Source organism: Lasioglossum baleicum, unplaced genomic scaffold (genome assembly GCF_051020765.1).
Source record: "Lasioglossum baleicum unplaced genomic scaffold, iyLasBale1 scaffold0839, whole genome shotgun sequence".
Classification (NCBI taxonomy): Eukaryota; Metazoa; Arthropoda; class Insecta; order Hymenoptera; family Halictidae; genus Lasioglossum; species Lasioglossum baleicum.
This window is the reverse complement of record NW_027469898.1, coordinates 15,643-36,213: the sequence shown is the minus strand read 5'-3', so window position 1 is coordinate 36,213 and position 20,571 is coordinate 15,643. Positions and strand designations below refer to the sequence as shown.

The following is a 20,571-nucleotide window of genomic DNA, read 5'->3' as shown; positions in this document are numbered from 1 at the left end:
TAGTTTATCTGGCTGAAACGGCACCTGCACTGATTCGCACCGCTGAAAATCCAAATTATCCGGAAAAATGATTAACGATCCGGATAATGTAATTTAACAACGTAAATTTTATATACACGCACATGCGCGTTTGTATTATTTTTACATGTACACGCGGCAAATGCAATGTTGAGTCAGCTGCAAACACGATACCAAGCAACGAATTCTCCTAAATATTTTGGTCCCATCTCTGCTTGAAATTTATTACCAGTTCAATGATTGTGCTCCTCGAAGAAGCTGCGATCGAATCCAATCAAGCTATCGATTCTTTTTATCCTGAAAAGAGATATCATTCCATGGGAAGGATATCGTGCCGTATAAAAATTGTACGATGATCGAAGATAAATATCGCGACTTAAACCCTACCATTCTACTCAATTATATTGCCAGCGACATTACACAACCTCCTCATGCATGTATATCTATGCATATCTTCCAAAGCAATAAAATGAAATATCTGTGGTTATAAGCTAAAACGTTGCATGTCGTAATATCAGAAAACTCTGGGTCATTTGTCGCCGAACAGACGATTTATGGAAAGAAATTAGAAAAAATAGAAATTAAAATTAGAAGTTCAAGAAGATTATGTAATTTAACCAGATGTATTGACAAGAAAAATTAATGCCTGGAATACTAAATTGCTATATTCCAAAAACGTAATGGAATATAAATTAAAAGTAAAATGTTAAATAATACTTCGCAACATTTCGGTGCGTTATATTTCGTTTTATTGACAGAACCATCGTATGTATATTAATTTCATTTTAAAAATTCAAAGTATTATGAAATAGCGTACAGAAATTGCAATATCTGTGATACATATAGAAGAATGTAATGTTTACGACATTATGGAAGATGGAAAAGATACTTTTAGACAGAGGCATGAAGTTGCTAGATAGAGCTGTTGTTAACCGAGGATCGCTCACGTTTTTCTAAACAGGATCATATACTTTTAATACGTTGATCGACGTAGTTCATCGATCTCTATAAGGAAGTATCAATCTATGTATGACAGGAGATCGGTAGCGTAGGAAATATTTTAATTTAAACGCTGTTAAATAATTAAACGCGTTTTGTAAAATACCAGGTGAACAAAATGTTTCGTATTTGGTACTAAATTTCTTTTTAATATGATAATAAACACAAAATAATGTAACGTTAAAAAAAGTATAAGAAAAATAATAATATAATAATAGAATTACAGTGAGATGCTAAAATAAAATAATTGTAGTAGATAATTCGTGTTTGATTTTTATATATGTTTGTCTGAAAAATTGAGTTAGAATTTTTGCCGAAAAAATCTTCCTGTTGTTGCTCCCCTATAAGAATAAAAGCTTTTGTGCACAAAGGGTTAATACCGCTCGAACTAAAAATATGTTTTAAACTCCAATATTTCGGTGTTTTAAAATTCTATACGCTTGTGCTTCTATACTAGCAATGCTTGTGCTTCAAAAGTTTCGATACGTACTATTTTGTCAGGGAATTTTTCTATTCCTTGGAGCATGTTAGAGCAAAACCGTGTCGCAAGAATGACGTGTTGAACGTGAAGCCCTCCGAATTCTTCGATTGTGTTAGAGTAAATCCGTATTGCCAGAGTACCGTGTTGCACGAAGCGTGTCTTAAATTTATCTCATTATAGGAACAATACCAAAGCAAATTACGCCAAAAGGCATTAGCGTGTGTAAATACATTAATACTTCTTTGCAATAAAGAATATATAAATCAAAATATTTTTAAAATAAATTTGTCGATAAATTTATATAGATTCCTCGACATAAATCGAAACACGATTTTTTATTCTTGAGACTATTAAATTTTTATTTAACACGTTATCTTATAAAAACAGTAAATTACCCCTCGAAATCATTTAATTCTGGTTTAAATCATATCGTCGTACAACGTGTAATTTTTGAATTATTTATAAACTATATATATTTATAAACTCACACCTTCGGGTCTTATTATTGGGTTGTTCGGAAAGTCATTTCGTTTTTTCTTTCTTTTTATGATGTTGAGGTGTAAAGTTGGCGGTGAAACAATCCAATTAGCGCCTGTTGGAACAAAACGAAATGACTTTCCGAACAACCTTATATTTCGTCGCGGGGTCGGCAGCCCAGCTGCCGCTGTCTTCTTTGCCTTGCGGCCCACCACCTTGAACCACTCCACGGCAGGTGGAGGAGTCGTTGTCCCGGTAGGGGCCTGCATGGTCGTTGGTGCAGCCGCCTTTGGTGCAGCCGCAGCCTTGGTTGCCGGCATTACTTCCTAGTTTACATTATGTCAATTTATCATCGGTTTGTTGCGATATTGATTTAGATATTTAAACGAATCGTTATCGTAGGTAAATTGAGAGATAATAGGTGTAGGGATATTATAGCGAATCGAGATATTATTTCATTCTAGATGTTTATTATACCTATTTTTACAGACACCCGTCAGATTTACGGATAAAGAAAACCACATATTTTCTGTAAAAAAAGAAGAAAAAAAGCAAACGGTGAGTTTAATTTGAAAAAAATCGCAATGTTAACAGACTTAATTAAGTTAATTAAGTCTCTAAATTAAATTAATATCGTATAATTGGAGCAGTCCATCCGTCAAATTCACGAGTCCCGTGAAACCTAGTGTTAAGCTAAAGTGAGACTATACTAAAGAACAACTAAGGGATTTTAAATCGTGGTAGAAGTCGATTACCTTCGAAAGTCGCAACAATAACAAAATACTATGGTCCCTATGCCCATGATTTTAATATTTTGGTTGACTCACGAAATAACAATCTATGATTTTTCAGAGAAATTACGGAGAAGTAACTGCGAAAGGCTAGATTTGCTAATTTTTTAACAAACATTTTTCTCTCAAAATGTTCTAGTAGGATATAGTTTATTGCGTGACAAACGGGCTAAGCAAACTGACGAAATTAAAATTACGATGTTAAATAATCTGAATTATTTATTGGGAAACATTTCCCGATAAAAATTATTCGATACGAAGAAACTCTTTTTACCGTTGATGAGATATGAAGGACGTATTGTTTCGCCGTCCATCATGCCCTTTTGTAGCTCAGGATAACTCAAGATCAGTCGAGATTATGCAAGGCAGATTGCGTGATATATCTTTCTTATATCTTTATCTTATACGTCATACCTTTTAATCGTATTACCGGTGATACCCAATTGCTCTTTTAAAAGCAACAGGATTTATGGAAGCATACGCTGCGCTAATTTGCCGTTATACATTTTAGGGCATCCTTGGTGACTGCTTTTATGTATTGGCTGTTTAGTATTTCTTACTAGAAGAGATTTAGGGAATTATGTCTGACAAAGCTGGCCATGATGAAGAATGCCTTCCTTTCCAGTTCACCGATTTTGAGAATTATTTTTTTATAAAGAACTTATGCCACACGGTATTATTCTCTTTGAACAATTGCAACAAAAAGAAAAGTAAGGTATTAAGTAATTTCAACTACGTTAATATTGTCAGAGAATAACGAAGAAAGCAGTGTATATTAATAAGAATGGGTGTATTGACACGCAAAGAACGTGCAAAAGACTTTAATTAATAAAGTAACCACGGAGGATAAGATACAACGAATATCAGAGGTAAAATGACAAATCTAAACATTCGCATTTATACGCCACGATATTAGGATCAAAGTTTCGGTACCAGTAAACACTAAGTTGCTCGAGAACAATGTACAACGATGTGTAAACTAACTATTCCGCCATAATTATTTGTCGCTGCACATTTTGCAAACACGCACGTTTTCAACGCCCTAGCGATTTAGGTATCGTAAACCTAAAAGCGTAACACTTGGGTCTATCCCTTGTGTATCTTCCTGCAGCAGACAATCCGTGCGAAATGACTATTCGCAATAATAAATCATTCGCTAACCATCGTGTAACATTCTCGAATAACTCTAAGTATTAATTAACTTAATTAATATTAATACGTATCATTGCAGTGTAACGAGGCTTCGTTATTACAAGATATTTATAAAACAAGTTTCAATAATGGAAAATACGTCTACTGAAAAGAAACGCGTGTCTTTTACCAACTTTTTTTATCCCTTTATTAAAACGATAAAGAAATACGATAAACATATTTTATTATAAGAGCTTTGCACGAATATCTTGCAATTAAATACATTTTGATACAACGTGTGTATTTAACGCTATGTTTACATATGTTTTTTTATGTACCTATCTTTATGGAGACCCGTAAAATTTACGGGTAAAGAAAACCACGTATTTTCTTTAAAAAGAAGACCACGAATTTAATTTAAAAACAGCTACAGTATTAACAAACTTAATATAAGCTGATTAAATCTGTTAATGTCCTGTAAATTTGGCGTTAAAGGTGAATAGTCTGTAATAATATTAAAGAAATTTCTCGAATTGATTTTTTCAGATTTCGAAAAGAGAACGATCATCCGCGAACAGGACAAGATGATGGTAGGAAAAATTTGACGTGGATATCGTATTGTCTGATTGTCAGCGAGTGCCATATACTATACTATATATATACTCGCCTCACATTTTATAGCGGATCCCCTGAAACTGACGTCTAGAAGGAAAATTATGCTGTGATAGTATCTGCATTGTGTCATTAAAATTCATCACAAAGTTCGATAGAAAGAAATTAAGCCACTTAGCGGAAGTTTAGCCAACTTCCGGAAACTACGTTACAGTTCCACGTTTGAAGCATAAGTCTACAAAAACCGAAGGTTTTTAAACAATAAGTTTAACGCGCAACTTAGGGTAACTAGTTATCGATGAATTCGTAAATTTTATTCGCAATACGAGTCGAGATATTATAAACGTTATATTTTTAGGTATTGATACGTATATAGCGTTGTTACACTGTATAGTAAATTTAGTCATATTTCATAAATATAAATATAATATATGTGAACTGTGTGTATATATTTTGCATACTTTATCAGACATTTTATATAACCTGATGTTTTCTATATTTATCACCTGATATTTTCGTTAAATAATCGATAACATTCCATAGCGTGATAATTATGATTTCTTCGTGATTCAAGGGCGACGATAATAAATCATTTATTTGTGACAAAATCGTGTACAACATCGTGCAGTAAATTAGAGGAAATTTCGCAATTAATCAAAGTATATTTATTTCCGGGAATAGTTTATTATTATCGTTGAAGGTATACAAACATTTTTAACCGGAACGGTGTACAGTTAATCACCCGAATTAAACTGAATTAGTGGAACTATAGATTGAATTTGTAGAAATCCGGCAGAAATCCGGCAATAAATTGAACGAAACATTTCAATTTCTACTAGACTTCGTTCGATAAAAGTTAATTTACCAAAAATTATATTGCGTATCACAAATATTACATTTGCGTGTTGTATATTCTCATAATTGCTTCTGTGGTTCATATTGCTTCAAGAAAAACTGATATTTGAGTAATCCTCGATAATCATACGCGATAATCTTCGTGTTTACGTGAACCATTTACTCTTAATATATCGTTTCATTCGTTTTTAGGGGAACTAAAATAAACAGAGAAATAACGTTTAATAACTTGTTCAGCAACTTTTGCTACGTTTAATTAATCAGATTCGTAATTTGAAAATGATTATCGAATGATTATCGAAATCTCAAATTCGTCTCCTCACAGATTCTCGGCGGGATAAAAGAAGATGAAACGTCACGGCCAATACTAATTAATCTACTAATTATAGTTTCATCCGGAATATCCAATCCTATTACTGCACGAAGGACAATCTTTTTTTTTGCGATACCACCGTGCTGTTTCTGCAATTTTTATATTTTTATGTTATGAAAGGCGCAAGAGTAGAATGTTGTATTTCAGGACAGATTTGAATAGATATAATAATTTTAAATCTTTGCACTCGAAAGGCGAGTCTCAGAAAGCATAACATTTTTAAGACCCTTATTAACTGACATATTAAATTTAAGATAATAGAACAATATGCGAAATATCGAGGTCAAATAATTTTATTAATTGTGTTATTTATCACGCGATTCTTTGTTTACCACTCGAAAACATAACGTTAGTTTTATAGCAGAAAATCTGTAAATTTCTACTCCTCTGTAGCTAAGAAATCGTCGTGTGCAAATTAATATGATATATCAAATTAAGAATTTCCTAACGATGCGTGGAATGTCGGAGTTATTCTCTTTTCAATTTCTATTTTTTATTTACCGTTTTAAAAATATCGTCAATTTTAAAGCAGAAGGTTTTAGAATTACTATTTCCTGCAACGAAAAAGATAGTAACTTTGAACTTCGATAGCTAGCGTTGCACATAATAAATGATGCATTAAGACAATAGTAGATTTATTCGAAGATACTGTAATTGAAATCAAGTAGACTATCGTTACAAAAAAGAAATATTTAAGCCGAATATCGAAACACTCGCAGTAAACAAAAGTACAAAAAATATAAGAGCAACTATAGAATTAGAACGAGAACAAGCATCGCAGAAGGCAGAATGTTTAATGTCCAGTAGCATGCAGCAATATTTTCGACGGAAATGAATTTTAGAAGGAAGAATATTTACATGATTTTTGTACGCTGTGAATTTTGAAATTCAATATCTCTTGATTACAATTTTTTCGAATTTGCTGAATGAATTTTGGCTATAATATTTCGTTACACGGAATTCGTTCCTACGAAAAAATCGTGGAAATATTTATAAAACAACAAAAAATATATACAAGTATAAATAAATAATAAATGTAAAAAATAGTATAAACTTTGAAAACCGAGGAGATAACGACTAATACGAAATGAATAAAGGGAAACATGGAAAGTTATATAGGATTGATAGAAATTCTGAAACTGATAGAAGTAAATGAAATAAATAAAAATTACGAATTTTCTATTTATTCAGGGGTAATTGGTAATTAATTTTCATCCGAGTGTGTCCTATTAAATGCGATGATAAATCTGCGTTGAGGTGGAGCTGTTTTTCAGTGACTGTTGCAAACAGTTGAAAATTTATAGATGACATGCCGACAGGGGAGAAATATGTAAATATTTAACGATAAAATTTACTATAGCCCGCTGGAAAAATGAACGTCCGGCGTCTATTTATTTTATGACGGGACAACATTGATAAATATACCGACATAATATAAGAAAATATATTCGTAAAAATAGAAGGAAATTACCGAATGAAAACAACATTGAATTATTACCATGGCAAACAGGAAATCCCGACATAGAATTGATCTCTATAGCATATGGCTGAAAACGTAGCTGAACAGTAGAACAACTACAAAACAAGCAAACGCGATTCACAATGTTAAACTCGAAATGTGAAAATATGTATTCCATAAGTAAATCGAAAGGACTTGAAAAAATCAGAAAAATCTCGAATTTCCAAATGCTTACTAATTTTGAATTTTTCAAATTTCAAAAAATCAAATAACAAATAATAAGCTAAACGAATTATTTCACGAAGTGACAAATAAATCATTGGATTAAAAATACATTAATTTACTTTTTATCTGAAAATATTTTTATCAAAATATCACAAAGAAAGATGAAATAATTTTGAATTAATAATATTTGAAAATTCTTTCGAACGTTCAGGTCTATTCTAAAACTTGTCAATGTATTTCCCACGACGAATATACATCCGATATAGGTAAAAGTGAGATACGACACATACCGTGACAATCTCGCACAAATCTCACCCCCAGGTTTCCCAATGTCGCTAACTTTGACATCTTCGTATTCTAATCGAAAATTGACACTGACTTCTATCGGAACTTAGCATCGTTATTCTAGACACTAAACGTTTGGTTAGTGATAGAAAGCAAAGTAAAACATTTGATAAAATATCTAAAACATTGCCACTTGTGTTTTATTATTCTTTTAGTATTTCTCATAATTCAAAATTCTAAAAAGCAGATTATTTCCTTCCACTCAGATTCCCACGAAATTTTTCATTGTGAGAACCGATATGAAACACCCTAGATATTTATATATAACCATTAAATTAACTATATACAATAGAATAGTATAATATGACTGAAAAAAGTAAATTCACGCGTGAAAAGAGAATGCAAGGAAACGCGATTGTCAACGACATTGAAATTCCACGGTATTACACGTGTATTTTATTCATAGTTACATACATCGACTACAATTTTATTTGAAATGTTTATGAACAGCAATGTGTTTAATATATTTAAAGTATTTAAAAAGGTAATTCGTTCGATATTTTCCGGAATATCGTCGCAATTTCTCTGATATTAACGAATTTTGTCCTGTTCCGAGTAAAAATTGCATATTTTCTGGAATTACCCTATCGATCTTAAATGTGCCTCCGATGCAATAGATTAATCGGTACCTAATTCAATCTCGCCTAATTCTTAAAATTACCTACGTACTACCAACTATCTACCTGCACCGAGTTTTACGTAACATCTCGTTTCGGAATAAAATTCCCTTGCGATAAAATAAAATAATAGACGTAATTAGACAAAACGCGATATCGAGGCACTGATTAACAGGAAAAATAAATCTGTAAGTAAGAAAAAGAAAGAAATTTTTTTAATAATATTTTTAAAATAAAACTCGCGACAGTAATATTCACAAAAATCAAAATTTTCGGATAAATTGCTAATATATAATATACCATCGTGATATGTATAAATTTAAACTATATTAATTATATTATATATCGCAATTCGATGAATTTAAAACATTTAACTATTATTTCATAATAATAAAATACTAACTTATACCACTATGATATAATTATTTATGCGTTATTTATGTTTATTCTATAATTATTTATTTATTCTTAGTCGTCAACAATATATATGCACGTTTAATGAACATATTAAATCGTAGTTGTATACGTAGATGAACTTGTAATTTTTTCGTATAATTATTTTATCGATGATTCAGGGTCCGAGTAACATTACGTCGAATTAACAACATAACATAGATGGTACTTTAGGGAAAGAAGGCAATTGTTATTTGGAATGTAAAATAACGACTGTACGTTGAATATAGACTGTCGATAAACAAAGCAATAAACTGAATAGCATAAATGAACGTTTCATCGCTCGATATCTCTGCCTTTGGAACTGGTTATAAATTACTTCAACGTCATATTTTCTGCTTCAATTGCAACGATGATTAATAATAATTAGTGTTTAAGTATTTTGTAAGTTAATTATTATTAGTTTAAGTAAGTAATTCACATTACGAAAATTGGTACTTCGGTAAATTTACATATGTACTTTCTGTCCAATCGCACATACATTTGTTTAAATGTTAGGCAATTAAGTTCTGATCCTTGTTTATACTTGTGCCTTATTTTAAAGTATTTTACAATTGAGAAAGGAGAAAGCCATTTCAAAGGAAAATTTTAATCGAGGTAAATATGGGCGCCAAAATTTTAAGTACCCCCCACCCCCCTTATTGGGAAAGTATCTAAAACAATAATTTGTTGCTATTGATTATTAATTAACTTTTCAATTGATTGCTAATTGTTCCAAATAAGGAAATTTTATTTGAACAACCATGCAATCAATTTTCTTTAACGGCAAGAAAATGTATAGATATAATAACTAAAAAATTAAAATCTATATTTAATTATCAATTTTTGTTAAAATTTGTGATTAAAACTTATTTTTATAATTCCTCTATTATTACATTTATGCAATAATTCCAGTTACGAATTAAATATTCCGTCCTTTTAATCTTTTTTAACAAATCTGAATTAGATTTAATAAAATTATTTGTTTAAACAAGGGTATTTTTAGCCCTTACTAAATATTTTATTATATAATTAAATAATATAACATGTTCTAAATCAATTATTGACTCATCAGTGGAATATATATGTAAATATTTATTTCATACTGTACTTTTTAAAGTATTATTTAATTTTTTTTATAACGAAATATTCTCTTTTTACCAAATATACATATGAGATTCTTGTATCTTACTAAAATTACTTATTAAGTAGAGTAAATTATAAATGTTAGATATAGAAGGTTTCCATATTATTTATATAATTCATTCAAATGTTTTTTCTTTTAATAAATATTGAGTACATCAAAATTTGTAAAGATATTTAAAAATGCATATAAATTACAATATACTTAAATATTATTTGTAAACTTCGAAAAATTATTAGTTTAGACAAAATAGAAATCTAATTCCCAATTAATGAATGTCTAAATTTGGATTTTTGCCGTTTAAAAATTTAATTTGATAATTTATTAATGTTAAAGATACAAGTGCCTGAAAACAAAATCTCTCCTGCCGTCAAAAAGAACCGTACCTGCCTAAGGAACAATTATTTATAATTTTAGCCAAGAAATCTAAGCATATGTATATTTGTATAAAAAGAAGAAAAAATGGTATTAAGAATCGTTTATAGTTATGGGGCGCGTCAGCCTCTAAAATCTGTAAAACAGATAGAAGTAAAAAAGGACTAATGTAAGTAGTGCGTCTGAATAGTGAATTAGTATATATAGTATTCTATTCGACGATTTTATTAATATTTTTACGTTTTATTTTTTTGTATTTTTACGTGTAAATAGTAAAACAATTTTAATAAATATATAAGTTAAATTACACTTACGTTTTTGTACTTAAATAGAAAAATAAATAGTAGTTACAAGAAAATAAGATGAAATTAATTGAAAATAAGGCTAACGATTAATAATATATTTCTTTAATTATCGTTAAAATACATAATTTTTTAATTATTTTATTCAGAAAGTAATAAGTATTATATATTATATATATATAATATATGTAACAAAAGTTTTATTTCTTTATACATTTATACTACATACATAGGATAATACACTTTTTGTAGTCAATGTAGAAAAATGTAGAAAAATTATTTCAGTTTTTAAAGCCAAACTAGAATAATAATTTAATAGAATATACTTCTTCAAGGCTTGTGTAATGACAATGCGAGGACAAAATCATTTTCACACGACACATTGTACATTTTATATATACAATAATTTTGAATTTCATTTACTAAATATCCTAAATGTTGTATGGCACAGTCCGAAGTTGTAAATTGCAGGAACTGCATTACTTTATGTAATTATTTAAAAACTATAACTTATTCATTTTCATATTTTGATTAATTATTACATAAAAGTACAAATAAATGCAATAAGTATTTCTCAATCTCATAATAAAAATTTAAAAAATGTTTTTTCTCTTCGAATATACATTTTAAATGTTCTTTGTTTATTTAATTCACACAGTTTATTACTTATTTTGATTTTATTCTCTTTAGAAATAATTTTCAATTCTTCTACCTATTTTTAATTTGTAATACAGAGTTTGATATGTTTTGGTTGTAAATATGATCTAATCTTAGTGTATCTTATACACTATAACATATGTGTACGTTTAGATTAGGACAATATTAAATACAAACCTAATAATAGTATTCATAAAATAAAAAAAAGCTAAAAATTATATACAACTTTTATACATTCATACAATATTTACAATATTTTATGATTAAATCGCTTACAAGTATATTATAAAGTTAAGAGGCACAATGGTATAAATTTTTTACAGAGATAATCATAATGTAACTTATTTAAATATATATAATAATTCAAACATATGTTGCAAATGATATTTTCAAATAGAAATTAAAGTTTTTTAATAAGACAAGAATTTCTATCTAAATCATTTTTATATACAAAATTTTAATCCTTCTTTGACATAAAGAATTTTTTCCTCGAAAATTAAAAAAAAAAGATAATTAACATTTAATTCATGAAATTTAATTATGGAACAATAAAATTGTTTTCTTAAATTATTTTATTTGATAATATAAATATATAAAAATTATTTAATATCTACTTTCTTCAATTTTGAATATTTTGGAAACAATATTTTTACTTCTCCATTTATAAAATATAAATGTCTTAACAAAATAAATTTTTATCGTTTAAAAAATTGTTAAAAACGTATCAAAAGATGTTATTTAAAAAAAAATAGGATATAAACAATTTTTAATAAATTTAAGGAACAGGTGATGGGGGTGGTGGCAGTGGACAGAAATATGTAGAAAATCGTGAGCTAGGTGATGGGGGACAGCTAATTCCTGCATCGCTTTGGTAAACATATTTTGGAGTTGCGGGGTGGAGGATATGGTTCACTTTCATATCGATATCTTGCTGGATAATTATTGTCTGACTCATGACAAACATCTGTACTACAAGGAGTTGGAGGTGGAGCCTGATTTATACTTCTGTAATGTCTATAAGGTTTATACCTAGATGCATTACGACTTGAACACCTGGTAGAATTGGCAGTTGTTGCTGGTCTTGGAGGAGGATTTAATGTTTCTTGTGGATACCCTCCTGTAGAACTCCCTCGAGTCGAACTCGATGCTCCTTAAATTAAAATTTTTATTAACATTAACATTATTAACAATTTATAAATATATTTATAAAGGCATTTTATTTCATTTTTATTAATAATTTATTACATAACACATATACTAGATTTTTATTATAGTTCCTTTTAAATATTTTTCTATCTGTATTCCATTCTTAATCCTTCCAGTGCCAAACAATAATCTTACTATTTGCACAATTAAAATAAATTTATAAAAGGTTATAAATGGTTGAATTCCTTTTCAGAAGCCTTATATGTATATTATTCGAGTACTATTATAAACATTTATAGTTATCTGGCTATTGCAAGTGTGAAATATTCATCACTCTACCGTATACACAGTGTTAGTATATAATAAACAGGTCTTAGTACATAACAACAGGAATATAACAAAAAATTGAATCCATAACCAATTTTTTCTGAATAGGAATTCAACCATTTATAACATTTTATAAATTTATTTTGAGACAGAATTCTTTTGCCATATAAATAGTAAGATGTTATCGCATATATAATGATATATCGTTGTTCAGCATTAAAAGAGTTAAACGGAAAATTTTTGTTTAAATACACTAAAACATATGATCACTTAATCTCACAAATGTTCCATTAGTCATAATAATAAATTTTGTAATTAATTATTATAATCACATATAATGTTACTAATTGGCTATTATTATCATAATTAAATTGCAGTTATATTATCAACTATGATAATTTCATTTTGAAATAAATAATAAGAATTGTTAACAAATTCGTATTAAGAACTTTTCTATAAAATTTTCTTCTGATCAAAGTATACCATTTATTTTTTATATAAGTGTATGATTAAAATTCTCAGAAAATACATAAAATGCTCCTAAGTCTACATTTTATCTCTCTGAAACATTATTACAGTAGAGATGAACACATACATGAATATAAATTGCTAGAAAGATAATCCAGATTCCATTATACTTATGTATCACTACAAAAAATGATTGATTTATTAATAATATTTTCCGATATAGTAAGGATTAGAACATTATTGTTATTAACTAATGATTTAATTAATTTGTAAGTTAATATCTTACCAGTAATATGACTGCAATCGTAACTTGATCCTATGCTACTTCCATTTAACATTGACATTCTTACAGTCTCTATTCCAATTTTCAAATTTTTTCTACAATTTTGTTGTGCGAACATCGGTTCTGCTGATCTTGCTGGTTTTGATGATAATGGATCTCCAGCTGAGTCATGTAAAATATTCGGTAATTCTTCATTATTTATGAACTTTCTTCTACAATAATAAAATCCAAAAACAATGGCAACAATGGCTGTAATTAATCCAACAGGTACAATAATAGCGTAAGTGATTTTTTCAGATTCTAGCAAATTATTTTCTTGTCGAGGATTATTTGCAGGCGTACACGCAGATGCAAGTTCGTCACTTCCATCAGCATAATGTTCCCAACCATCACAGAGGTTAAATTGATCGCGATTACAGGCTGGACAACCTGATTCATCAGTTCCACAGGCTGGTGCAGCTCTACAAGTTTTTTTCATCATTAGATAGAGTCGAGGATTTTGGACAAGAACATCTAAAAAATAATATTTTTTTAATGTACTTTTTTAAATATAAAATTTGTTATATTATTTATTCTCCATTCCAAGTTTTATTCTTACCTAGATGAGCTGGTCCCTATACAAAAATGTGAACATCCTCCATGATCGCGAAAAGGACTACAAACGTGTGTTTTCATTACATCATCTTGTGGAGTATTAACAGTAATTAAATCTGTAAATACTTTATTCATAATTGTTTTTCTTCCATTTCCAGACTTATTAATATGTTCTGAACTTGATGTTTCTCTATCAAACCAATAAATAAAGTCAGAAAAGACAGATAAATAAACAGTTGGTCCCTGTCCAATGGGAGAAACTAAAATTCTTCTGTTACTTCCATCAAAATCAGCACATTCAATCTGATGTCCATGTGTCCCATATCCAACATTTGAAATTGCATCTACTGCGATGTTTGTTGGTTGTTCAAGATCAGTTGCTATCACGACTCTTTCTTTTCCATCCATTTTACTGCGCATTACCCTCATTTTCCTTCCAATATCTGTCTAAAAAATAATCTTTTTCCTGAATGTATTGCAATATTTCTTGGTTTCTCTCCATCACCTTTGACAACAACACCTAAAGCAGAACCATTATCATGTTTTGTAACATTGATTGCATCATTCATGGCCCATGACCAAAGCAGCAGTCTTCCTAATATATCTAAAGCAAGATCCACTGGATGTTCAGAATTTCCAGAAATCATTATACTGGAGTGTGTTTTATTATCTAAAGTTCTTCTAATAATGTTCGTCCATCTATCCAATAAATGTGTTAAGTTACAGGATCAAATTCTATAGATCGTACACGTTTTAAACCTTGAATTCGGAGAACTACATCTGGGTAGTCATTTGTATCAGGAAGAAAGCGATGCACTGCATTGCGTAAACTGTATATCATAAAATTTTTCGGTGCTGCAAGAAAAGCAATAAACTATTAATAAATAAATTGATTAATGTATGCGCATTATACATATTATAATGTGATACACAAATATAGATACGCAAGTAAATTAATTAATAATTAGTTGAAAATATTGAATTTGTAAACTATTAATATATGAAGTAAAGCAGGTTAAGTAACATTTTGCATATTTATATTACTTTTGAAAATAAAGATAAATAACATTAAGTGAACATAAATTATAATAGAAATAAGGCTTCTCTAGAATATTTACTTGACATTTTTTCATGCACTGAATAATATAGATAGAACATACTCATTAAAATAATAAGTTCAAGAAAAGTTACTACATTTACTCCTTACTTCTTAGAAAGCTTTTACTATGAATATGTTCTTATATTTTCAAACAACACAAACATTAATATACTGTCATTAATTTATTTTAGACTGTCTACATCTTTATACAAGATGTAGTACTTAATGTAATTATATCCAAGTAGTATATGATATTTAAGAGTATAAATTTTTTAATTTCAATATTACTTGATATAGTGTTGGATTTAACACAAAGTTTAATATAAGGATAAAATGATAGGACACAATAAAAATGTAGCTACGATACCAGTACAAAACTATTATTAATCACAAAATTCTATTGTTTTTAAAATATTTTGTGAATATAACAGATTTATTTAATTATTTATAATATTATTAATTAAATTATTTAATAATACAAACATAAGCAACAGATATTATATATAACAAATATATTTGTCTTAGATGTTATATTTGAAATAGCACAGGTAATAATAGAACATTGCTTCATATTTTAACAGTTTCTCGTACAATGTATACTTTCATGTATCTTCTAACCTAACCTAACCTAAAATGAAATATATAAAAAATTTCCAAATGACTGTATAACATCCTTTATGGACCTGTATCATGACCAGTAAAATGATTGAAATCAACATCCGTAAATTACTTCTTATTCCTCATTTTTTTAAAATGCTCTTCTTTTTTATCAAATCTACTAGACTTAACTCCTTGTACATTATAGTTCATTACTGAAAGTTCACCTTACTACGAGCATAATAAATCAAAAACTGAATTTGCTATGGGATAGAACGTTATATCTACGTAAATTGAAAGTCAATTAATGCGATGATCTATCAAACCTAACACAGTATCTAAATCAAGATACATGATATAAACAATGAAATATATAAGAAATTTAATAATCCGTACATGTACGTCACACAAGACATCAGCACAAGAGGGTAATCTTAAATATAACTGAGAAGTTTAAGGTACATTGGCTTAATTAAACGTTTATAAAATTGGAATACAATACATTAAATTTAAGTATACTAACCAATACAAGTTTTATTATCCTCTGCTAGATTATAATGAGTAGGACATTCACATTTAAAAGAATTGGATATGCTTTCATTTTCTCCGGTAAAGCTATACAAAGATGACTGCAATTTCCATTTTCAGTAAAATCCTCAATTAATGTTTTAATTAGAATTAATTATGTTTTAATTCAATTAAGATCGAACTTTATGATAAATGATGACCAGCAAACTATTAATTAATATGTTCATGTACTATTTTACCTGTATTCCAGTCTGTCCAGTAAATATAATCTTGATATTGAGTAATACTAAATGGATACACAATATTTTGTGTTATAATTGCTTCTCGTTTTCTTATATGTAAATCAAAGCTATCAATAGCTGGAGTATATAAATCTACCCAATATAATTTTCGTGCTGAATGGTCAATTGTTAAACTATTTGCTTTTCCAATATTGGAAAGTATTACCTCACGATGAGTACCATCTAAGTATGATCTTTCTATACTTCCTGAATTCCCCCATTCTGTCCAGTACATATGACTAGAGAAATATTGCAGTATTAAAAATTTAGTGAACTAAAAGGTATTTTATTTTATTCATACTTAACACTATTCTATATATAACTGCTGGATAAGATTTCCTAATCATTTCTATTACTTTTATTTTTTATGATCATGTTTCGTATGATTGGTTGTCAACAGATTGAACTGAACAGAATTGTTTCTCATTCTTGATGAATTATAATTTAATCAAAATTTTTATTTTTGTTTTTCTTATACGATCTGTATACTGCTTTATTGTTCTATATTACTAAAATTTCCGCAATAAAAATAAGTTTAAACATTACACAATTTTTAATATTATTAGTTACATATATGCGAAAATTTGTAATTATATTTATTCTAATACTGCCTTTTATTTAGAATTAGAGTTAAACTAAAACAATTGTTATTGTCTTAAACATAAGATTCAGTAAAAAGACAACAAATATAATTACCCTCTGTTAGGATCAAGAGCCAAACATCTAGGTTCAACAATGTTACTCCAAACAAGAACTTTCCGACTACATCCTTCTAACCGAACCATTTCTACTCTTCGAGTCCCTGTATTACTCCAGTACAAATTATGAGCAATCCAATCTATTGCTAATCCTTCAGGTGCTTCTAAACCGAGACCAACAACACTTTCGATGTCAGATCCATTTATGAAAGCTATTGTAATTGTTTTTAATTTAACATCCATCCAATAAATGCGATTGTCCGCTATATTAAAATCTAAGGCTCTGCCAGGGATAAAATATACTAATAATAATAAATATTTATATACAATTTTTATATAAGAAATTTAAACACAGGCATGTGATATTAATAAAATAATGTGAAATATAAAATTAATAATTTGTTCCACACAATATAGATTTTACCTTGCATCTTTAACACCAATTAGTGGAATAATATTATCATTATTTGTATTTTCAATGCTAATTCTACCAATATTTTCTTTTCTTACAAGTAACATAAATGCATCTGGGACGACACAAGTCTTTTTATCTTTAGTTAACTCGTATCCAATTTGATATGCACAAACATATTTGTTACCTGGTCGATTTAAACACAAATGACTACAACCCACCCTTACTTTTAACACAAGGGTTTGTACCATTAACTTCTCTAAATGCACTGCTTTTAAACCCATAACATTTGGAACTTGATCAACAATAACTTCTCTTTCACCACCTGTAAGTTTATGAGCTCTATCCACACTGCGCCTCTGCCAGTCTGTCCAGTATAGGTAATCTCCTAACAAACTTAATCCAATAACATGTGGAAGATTATCTGTATTTACTTCTCTTCTATCTGCGCCATCCATGTTACATACTTCAATCTTATCTGTTTTTGCATCACACCAATAAATTTTCCATCGAGCAAGATCTAAAGCAATTCCATTCAGTCAAGCAATATTTTTGGTTACTAAAAGAATACGTTGTGTTCCATCGAGATTACTTCGTTCTATTTTTGGACGCTTTTCATTCCGATCTGTCCAAAACATCCAACCTTATTCTGGAGCCAAGGCAATTGCTCTAGGTTCAATTAAGTCTTCATTTATTAACACTTTTCTACTTGTACCATTTAATCGGGCTACATCAATTCGATCTGTTCCTCTATCAGTCCAATAAAGATTTCATGCTAACCAGTCAACAACAATACCTCCTGGATTTTCCACCTGTGTTGTTATGATATTTTCTTGATTAGAACCATCGAGAGAGGCTCTACGAATTACACGAGCTTTTTCATCTGTCCAATAGAGCATTTCTTGCACAGGATCAAAGTCTATTGCTATTGCGTGTTTAATTCTTAATTTCATTAAAAAATTATAGTACATATAAATTTCTTAAAAAAAAATAAAAAAGAAACAAATTGATATGATAGATATTAAAGAGTACCTGTTAATGGCAGCACAAAGTTAGTATAATCTGGTGAATCCAAAGAAATTTGACAAATTTCATTTCTTTGAACTATTAATAATAATTCTTCAGGTCCTTCTGCACAAGTGAAATTATCCACTAATTTAACACCTGTAGGACATGCACAGCTGTATCCAGGTTCTGTCATACTTAAAAGACACAGATGCGAACAATTTCCATTATTTTTTTCATAAGGGTGAGTTCCATATGGCTGTCTCCTAATGTCCCATACTTCTATGTCACCAGGTATATATTGTCCATGTAATAATTCTCTAGGATGTGCTTGATTTTGTCGAACATCATACGAATATGCACACCATGTTTTCCAATCAGTCCAATATAATCTATGATCAAAGAATGTTACTGCAAATGGATAGTCTAATCCTTGTTCTATTACTTTTCTTCTATTTTTCCCATAATAATCCATCACTGCAATAAATTTAAGTCTTCCATCTACCCAATAAGTCAACTCATTTTCATAATCCACTGTTAAAACCGTTTGGACAAAATATATCATCAGAAATAATCACTTCCCTTGACAATGGACCTCAATTCATTGCAGCTTTTCCTCTTTAGGTACATCACCACCCCAATCAGTCCAGCATAATATACTTCTCATTGGGACTAGGGCAATAGCTCTTGGCTGATATATATCTGTCCAAAAAAGAACTTTTCTGTGACGTCCATCAATGCTAGTCACTTCTATTCTATTTTTCTCACTATCTGCCCAATATAATTTTCCTGTATACCAATCACAAGCCAAACCGTCAGGAAAAATTAAACTGGAATTTACCAAAACTATTCCTTCACCAGTGTGGGTGCCATTTGTTTGAATACACTGAAATATTTCTAATCCACTGCCTGACCAACATACTAACTCACACTCAAAATAAAAATCTAGTGCTGCACCTTCGGAGAGATCTTTTATGATGGTAGTTACTTTATTAGTACGAAAAGCATTAGCCATTCTAATATCCTTTTGTGTAATAAAGAGAAGAGTCGGTGATCCTAAGAAGAACAATGGATATTACTGAAATTAAAGAATTTGATGTTACTGCTAGAAAATTGTATAATAGAAAATAATGCAGATTTATTTTAATGATATAACATTATGATTATTGATTATATTATTAAATACATTGTTAAGTTTTAATTAAAACATTGAAAAATAAAACTAAATAATAGACTGACTAATTATAGTAATAAATAACATACGGTAATAACGAAAAAAAAAAAAAATTTTTAATCATTGCAAGAACTATGTAACTATTAATGATTTTTTATATATACTTATAATAAGATTCTCAATAACATTATAATAATCCAGATTGCAATAACACATTTAAGTATAATATTTTAATCGAAAATAAGCTGTCACGTAACCTCCATGTTAAAACAATATAGAAAATAAAACGATAAATATGACTTGCCATTACAGAACAGGACAAGTCTGAAAAAGCATACAATTAAGATAATTATTATACTAATAATAGCCATTCTAAAAATTGTAACAAAATCTTCAAGTTATGGACGTTACGCGTCGTTCGTCAATCTTTATTCAGTGTTCGAATAAACTGTTAACACGTGACTGCCACGCTGTTTTATAAGAAAATCTCCCTTCAAAATCAAGTTCGAACGCTTACAACATAGGCAAGTTTGTTAAGATCATTGTTGGGGGTAGTGACTACTTTTATCTATTGGAATGACTTTGATTCTCTTCCTTATCGGTTCGAAGGAAGCTTTTATTCTTTCTCCACGACTTTCCAGCAGTAAAAGCAAACCCTGTATCTAA

The 20,571-nt window shown here is 29.2% G+C and overlaps 1 pseudogene; it reads right to left on the bottom strand.

Annotated features, from left to right (window-relative positions):
* Positions 1 to 12,068: 12,068 nt before the first annotated feature.
* Positions 12,069 to 20,276, bottom strand: LOC143220372 (low-density lipoprotein receptor-related protein 5-like; annotated as a pseudogene).
* Between the last annotated feature and the right edge of the window lie 295 nt (positions 20,277 to 20,571).